Here is an 8,452-nt window from a genome sequence, read left to right as displayed (position 1 = left end):
CCTGCACCCTTTACCCACAAAGGACGGACTGGTACGTTTCACAAAAGCCATCCCTTTACCCCCATGGATGTACCGGTACGTCCTTGCAAAAAAATGCTATAAAAATTTATTTTTCCATATTTTTGATAATTTTTTAAGAAACTTCAGGCATTTTCCAAGAGAATGAGACCAACCTGACCTCTCTATGACAAAAATTAAGGCTGTTAGAGCAATTTAAAAAAAATATACTACAAAATGTGCTGGGAAAAAAAATAACCCCGTGGGGGTTAAGGGTTGGAAATTTCCAAAGAGCCTGGGGGTAAAAAGGTTAAGTGGCTATCAGGGTTTTTAAAAGCTAGTCTACAGGATGCAAAGTTGGTGAAATAATGAATGAATATAAAGATAAAAGTGACTTGTAGGAATTATAGGGGACAAATGTTACTTGATATAAGGAAGGTGTATGATAGGATTTTGATTGCCAAAGGAAGGACGATGAAAGAAAATTTGGTAAGGGAAGGAACTGTGGATTTTGAAGAGGGTGCTTGGATCATTGATTACAATTCGGTTTTGTGGAAAGTAAAATGAATAAAAAGCATTATGGCACACCAAAAAATATGATAATTTGTGAAGGTATATTCTGGGTGAAAATGAGATTGTATGGTACTGTGTACATTAAAAATAAAAGCTTAGAAAAGAGAAAGTTTTATAGAAGCATGTAAGAGTAGTGTCGAGAGGGCAATGACTAGTGTGGTGGTAAAGGAGATGTGAGGCTTAATAAGTCTGACTGTCACTACCTTCAAGGATGGAGTTATGCAAAAAGTCAGGAGAGAGAAATATGGATGTAAGTGCAACCACTACACAGTACAGTAACACCCAACTCTACATCATGAATCTGTTCCGAGAGACCAGAAGCAAAGCTATTTTCGACACAAGATGGATTTCCGTCTTGAAAAGCTTCTTCCGCATTGCCTATATACCTTATTGAACATTTAAAAGTACTTGAAACCTGCTATCATATTACAAAAAACAAATACCTACAGTAATAAGTTTCCATGTGAAATACAGTAATGTACTTTTTAAAGCACCCAAGACATTTTAATAAAATATGTTACAATGGTGCATGGATAGAGAGACCAGAAAGGAGGTAAATCAATGGAGGAATGCAGTAGAAAGATTGCTTCCTTGCAAGTGCCTATGAGAAGGGAGAAGGTTAAGATAAAGAGTGAGACTTCATGTTGGCTATTGTCAGTAAAATAACTGATCACGGTGGAACGCAACAGAACTTCATGCTTGACACGTTACAGTTACACCACAAAGAAAGAATTGCAAGAAGACAGAACGGGACAAAATTAGACAGGATATATGCAATTAGAATGGTGACTTTAGGAAAGAAAACATACTGTGTGGAAACAAAGATATAAATATCTGTAGGGTGTTGATAAAAAATTTCTTGGCTACTCTAGTGAGCAATGTCTGTGTTTACCATTTAGAAAAGGATAAAATGAGATGGGTGAATGAAAAATTTAAATGAGATGGTGTGCAGGAAACAGTAAAAAATTGAGAGATTAAAATTGATGTGAATGCAAGAAATGGATATAGTGTATATGCGAGAAAGGAGAAAAGTGAGTTTCATAGTAGAAGGCATATAGACTTGCTCTTAACAAGCAACCCAGTAAAAGTTATGGCAATATTTCAGGATGAATACTGTGGAATTGTAAGTGTCACAAATCAAAATGAGTACACTATACTGTATACCCAGAATTCGAGAATGCAGAAATAAGTATCATAAGATATACAAGAAAGGATAAAAGACAAACTGGAAGGGATTTAAGATGTAATAAATTAGGTTTAATGAAGGTGGTCACTCATCACATGCTTTAGTTGCGGAGAGAAAGGGCATCGTGTGAATGAAAGTACAGAAGTGAAATAGGCTACACTATTTCACAGAATGGAGGGGGTGTGGATAATGTATTCAGCAAGGCCATTTTATTGGGATGTGCTCGACTCTAAGAAGTATATGTACAAAGTAAAGCATGATTGATCTGATAGGGAACAGCACAGCTTCAATAAGCAAACGTATAAACTGAGTTGATCTGGTGGTGAATGTGTAGGGAATGGGGAAAATAAAAACAAAAAGGTTAGGAGTGGATAGAAATACTGTAAGTGTTTGAAGAAATATATAAAATGTTGCAAAACTTGAGTGGTAGAACAAGTAACTTCAGATATTAAAATACGAAATGAGTGCGAGGGCAGAAAAATGTATTTTGAACCTAGAATAAGGGATTAAATGGAACATAGGCAATATTTTGAGCAGTAGGAATCTGACAAGAAATACGTGTATAAAAAAACGCCGAGTAAATGTACAGGTCCTGTTCTAGAACATGGTGTGTTGCAGAGGGCTACGTAATAGAGGAAAGTAACATGCATATGTAAAAATTGCTTCGGTTTGAGATTGATAAATAGGGTACAGTATTAAGTTTTATGCAACTTCATATATTAACCCTTTTACCCCCAAAAGAACGTACTGGTACGTTTCACAGAAGCCATCTCTTTACCTTGCAAAAAAATGCTATAAAATTTTTTTTTTCATATTTTTTATAATTTTTTGAGAAAATTCAAGCATTTTCCAAGAGAATGAGACCAACCTGACCTCTCTATGACAAAAATTAAGGCTTTTAGAGCAATTTAAAAAAATATATACTGCAAAATGTGCTTGAAAAAAAATAACCCCCTAGGGGTTAAGGGTTGGAAATTTCCAAATAGCCTGGGGTTAAAAGGGTTAATTACTTTGATTTAGGTAAGCACTAAGATTGGCTGCTTTGTCAATAATACTGAACTTTTACCAACTGATAATATCAACGGTATAAAATTGTATAAAATAAATACGAAGGTTAGTTTCATGATTATCATTAACGGTAGAGTTGTGAGCATATGAAAGTAAATTGTGTGATCACATGCAATTGTAAAAACTGTTGAATAAAGGGATTTTGACGAAGGAAAAATCTATTTCTGGGGAGAGACCTGTGACGGCCGGTGAAAGTCCTTCTTTTCTAATATAAATCTTCCAAATATACTAGAGAAAGATAAAAGCATGGAATGCAGAGGTTACAACCCTCGCGCGAGCACCTTGTGGGTGTCGTATATCTAACAAGGGCGTTTGTAAAACACTATTCACAGGCTGTCTTCCATTTAGATAATCCCTTCATCAAAGGGGAGGGCCGTGACAGGCCCTAGAGAATACAGTTGGGTTACCCTACCGACACCTACTCAATATTATGAATAGATTTTAAAAAGACAATCATCTATGGAAGTGAAGCATTAATATTAATCCGAGAAAGCGGTGGTGGTTAGTACTGATTAACCCTTTAACCCCCAGGCTATTTGGAAATTTCCAACCCTTAACCCCCATGGGTTATTTTTTTCAAGCACATTTTGCAGTAAATTTTTCTTAAATTGCTCTAACAGCCTTAATTTTTGTCATAGAGAGGTCAGGTTGGTCTCATTCTCTTGGAAAATGCCTAAAGTTTCTCAAAAAAAATATCAAAAATATGCAAAAAATGTAAATAGCATTTTTTTTTGCAAGGACGTACTGGTACGTCCATGGGGTTAAAGGGATGAGTTTTGTGAAACGTACCAGTACGTCCTTTGGGGGTAGAAGGGTTAAGTGATTTTAAATCAAATATAAAGCAAATGATAAAGTAGATTAACCTGCTGGGACAGATGCACAGGTCTTAGGAAAGGCATTACTGTTACAGTGGAATTCAAAGCAGGAAGCAAGAGGGCCTTACAGAAAAGTAGCAGCATCATAAAAGAAATTGTCTGCACCAAAGATCTTATTATATAATGTCCAATTAGTAGAAAGGAAAACCATATGCAATATGGCCTACACTACTCTGTAATGCAGAAACACAGGCTGCCGTATTGAGGAAAATAGAACGCATTTTGTTAGGGGTGGCGCTATGGTTTGCTATGGGTCAACTATTATATTTAACACTAAGATGTACAGGTATTATATGTGAAAGGCACAATTGTATGTTCATAATTACCCCATGATAGATATGAACATATGAAAATGTCTGATCTGTGGTGACGAATTGATGTGACAGCCTAAGCCAATATCTATAGTCCATTTCTTTTAGCGAGGCAGATTTGCACAGACTCGCGGCGGTGCCCTTTTAGCTCGGAAAAGTTTCCTGATCGCTGATTGGTTAGAATTATCTTGTCCAACCAATCAGCAATCAGGAAACTTTTCCGAGCTAAAAGGGTACCGCTGCGAGTTGGTGCAAATATGCATAGCTAAAAGAAATGGACTAGAGTAAAAGATATAAGTACTGTATGTATAATTGTACACCAACTTTGAAGTTACGCACACTGTGATAAAAATACATCATACAATAGATCATCAAAGTCTGCATATCCAATTCTTATAAAAAAAAGGCAAACAAGAACATGGTGTACAGCATGTGTTTCATACACGATCGTACACTAACGTTAGTTTTTTTTCTCTCGGTCTCCCCTGCTCTAATAATATAAACCTGTTTAAGTTTGCTATCAAACGTCTTGTTTAATTTGAATTTTGTCATTTTTGTTCTCACCTATCTGTATATTAGCTCTCTGTCTTGTTGAATAAACTATCACATGCATCTCTCCCCTCTGTAAAAACCTAACAGTTACATTGCCACATTAGCAATCAAAACCAAACTGAGCCACCACCGTTATCAAAGTGTGATCCATTTTTCTTGACTGTGCAGCCAATGTCCCTAGGCCATATTGCATAAGACTTTCCCTTTTTTATTAACCCTTTTACCCCCAGGCCTTTTGTAAATTTCCAACCCTTAACCCCCAAGGGTTAATTTTTTCACAAACATTTTGCAGTATATTTTTTTAAATTGCTCTAACAGCCTTAATTTTCGTCATAGAGAGGTCAGGTTGGTCCCTTTCTCTTGGAAAATGCCTGAAGTTTCTCAAAAAAATATTAAAAATATGCAAAAAAAATTTAAATAGCATTTTTTTGCAAGGACGTACCGGTACGTCCATGGGGGTAAAGGGAAGAGTTTTGTGAAACGTACCAGTACGTCCTTTGGGGGTAAAAGGGTTATTACAACATTATATAAGAGGACTTTGGGGGAGACTATTTCTCCTTGTTAATGCCTTTCGACTTGACTCCTGACTTCAGTGTAACAGAAATGCTCTACCTCTTCTAACACCTATTTATCTGTCCAGACAGAAATTGTTCCTTTTGAATAAAGATTTCAAAACAAAATGTCCTTAAGTCATTTGGAAACAGACTTGAAACCCAGCAGCCTAATGTTGTGGATAAGACATTTGAAGAGCAGTATGAGAATGGAAGCGTAAGAGAATGAAAATATATTGCACATGAGTACATGCTGTCAACACCGGAGTGAAGAGATATGATTGCAAAGTCTAAGAGGGATATAAGAAGAAAAGGCAAATTGAAGGGTATTTCAAGTACAACGGAATGGGTAAGAAGAATAAGTAAGGTGGTCAATGGGTATCTGTTTTTGGCTCTTGTAGACCTGGGTATAAAAAGTGTTTGAAGAGATGCGTCCTATACTTGAAAAGAATGCATACTGTATTCAAAAGACGAAAAAAGGTTTCACATGTAATGTAGTGATTGAGATGACAATATAAAAGAGAATACTGTAGTATAAGTTGGAACGCAGCTTTGATTGATAGCCTCACGACTTGGGTAGGTATTACATAGCGTTTTTAAAACAATATTATTATCTGCAAAACAGCAGTAATACTTAGTATAAAATTTGTATAAAGTAAGGTTTCAAGATCATTATTTAAGGTAAAACTAAGTGTACTAAAGTGCCTGTATGTTAATGGGTACTTGTGTAAAATAAAGGTGAAAATGGATTAATTGAAGGTTTAGAGTTCAAGAAACATGTGGTGAAATAAATGGGTATTTTGTCTAACTTCACCATGAATTTCTGGGTACAGTAGGAACCTTTCATTGGTATAAGAGGGTAGGAAGAGATTTAGAAAATATGAAGTGGGATGAACATGAAAACTACAAAATATAAAAGCTAAAGTGACTAAAAAAGGGATTTTGACGAAGGAAAAACCAATTTCTGGGCTCAACCTGTGTCGCTCCGTAAAATGCTCCTTAAAGCACCATTTCAAAGGTATAAATACTGCTAAATATACCAGAGAAAAAAGTTGCATGGAATGCTAGGAATATATCCAGCTCGCTTACCCCTAAAGGGTGTCGGTATTAAAACTGGGGCGAGTGATACCACTACCAGAGGTCCCTTTCCAATTAGACTTCTCCCTCCTCAAAATCACCCGTAACAACGAGGTTTCGTCCACTACATAAGACTAGCTGTAGGAACGATAGATAAGAAAGGCAATCAAGAATAAAGAGAAGAAATATATGGCTATTACAAAACAGGAAGTCGTTCAAAAAATATTCAAGAAACTAAAAAAAGCTTTAGAAATTGCCAAGGAATACATCTTGGTGTAGAGATTTACGAACAACTGGACCTGAATAAATAATGGAGGTTATGTCCTGTATGTATGCTGTTTCACAATTTATTCTGGGTCAATACATATAAGTATTCTATTAGTTGAATGAGGAGTGGAGAATAGAAGTTGTTGCATGGTTTGAAAAGGTTAGTATGACCGATAATATTTATAGAAGTGACTGTTGAGAAGGATGATGCGTTCTCGAGTAAAGTGGCCTTAAAGTGGCCTCTAGAGCAAATATGTCTTCATGCTGATGTGGTAAGTGCAATATATATTTGGAAAGTTTCAAATCCTATATTACCGTAAGAGATTTACCAATGTGTGTAGACTAAGTGAGTAAGAGTGGAGGCAAATGTACAGTATAGCTAAATCTAAAAGCGAAAAGCATGTCAAATTTATTCAATAGTTGAGGAATAAAGAATTTATTATAAGGTCATTAGATTAAATATTGTATACATTAAATAGATTTATTAAGTTAGAAATGTAGCAAAGTTTTTTTAACAAGACAGTACTTTTACTATGAAAAGTGGAGGTTAATATGTTCTAACCCTTTACCCCCAGGCAATTTGGAACTTTCCAACCCTTAACCTCCAGGGTTTTTTTTTTCCAAGCACATTTTGCAAAATATTTTTTTCAAAATTACTCTAACAGCCTTAATTTTCGTTATAGAGAGGTCAGGTTGGTCTCATTCTCTTGGAAAATGCCTGAAGTTTCTCAAAAAGTTATCAAAACCATGCAAAAAAAAATGTAAATAGCAGTTTTTTGCAAGGACGTACCGGTACGTCCATGGGGGTAAAGGGACGAGTTTTGTGAAACGTACCAGTACGTCGTTTGGGGGTAAAAGGGTTAAAAAGATAGTACTTGTATGAGAGTCAATTTCAAAATTATTATTGATGGTAAAAGAGAGTATGAAAGGGACTATATAAGTGCGTACCCAGGAAAATAAATTAAAGAAAAAAAAATAAGTAAATGTATGATTACTTCTGATCCCTATAAATTCTAATCCTGCTATTTTCCCCGTTGGAGCACCTGGGCTTATAGCATCCTGATTTTCAAACTAGGGTTGCAGCTTAGCATTTAATAATAATTATAAATATAATAATATATCAGGCCTAACGTGGGCATTACTCATTAGGCTCCAACTCAACTGGGTCCAGAAAGAAGTGTGAGTGAGCATAGACTTTACGGTTTGGGAGTGTGACATGGAAGATGAATTGAAATTTTTGAGAAATTAACTAAGGAGGAGAAAAAATAAGGATGAAATATTCAGGAAGGAAAACAAGCAATGAGGAGGTTAGTGAAAGGGATAAAAAACAGAAGGGGTTCCCTGAAAACCTCAAAGGAAATAATGAAAGAAAGGATTGCACACAGAAAATGGGAAGAATTGAAGGTGCAGAAAAAGAAGATGGAAATAATAAAAGAAAGTACAGCATACATCAAGAAAATGTTTAGAATTGAAGGTGCAGAAAAAGAAGAGAGAAATAATGAAAGAAAGTATAGCACACATTAAGAAAATGTGAAGAATTGAAGGTGCAGAGAAAGAAAAACGTTCACTCTTGCAATAGCGTCCGGGAATGTGAATAGGAGTACAAGAAAAATTGTGTCAAAGTGCAAGGCTGTGAGAAAAGTACTATGTAAAAGAAATATGAGAGAGTACTCATCAATGGATACGAGTCAAGATAAGAAAGCAGAGAGGATGGGAGAGTCAAGAGTAACAATGTACAAAAATAATGTTAACAGAAGCAATAGCTTATGGCTTTCTCTACTTTACATCTGTTGTTACTAGGGTTGTCAACAAACTTCAGGGCCTCTTTAATAATACCAAAGTATTGGCTGAAAAGAGTGAGATATGTGGAGATGCAATAAGCACAGATCATGGGTACAAGAACTATGCAGTTACAGCAAATGATTTCCTTTTTACTGTCGACAGTGGGATGCTCGTGTATTCATTTTAAACTTGTGTATGAAAGTATACTAAAGC

Source organism: Palaemon carinicauda, unplaced genomic scaffold, assembly GCF_036898095.1.
Source record: "Palaemon carinicauda isolate YSFRI2023 unplaced genomic scaffold, ASM3689809v2 scaffold142, whole genome shotgun sequence".
In the NCBI taxonomy this organism is placed as follows: domain Eukaryota; kingdom Metazoa; phylum Arthropoda; class Malacostraca; order Decapoda; family Palaemonidae; genus Palaemon; species Palaemon carinicauda.
This window is presented reverse-complemented; position numbering follows the sequence as displayed.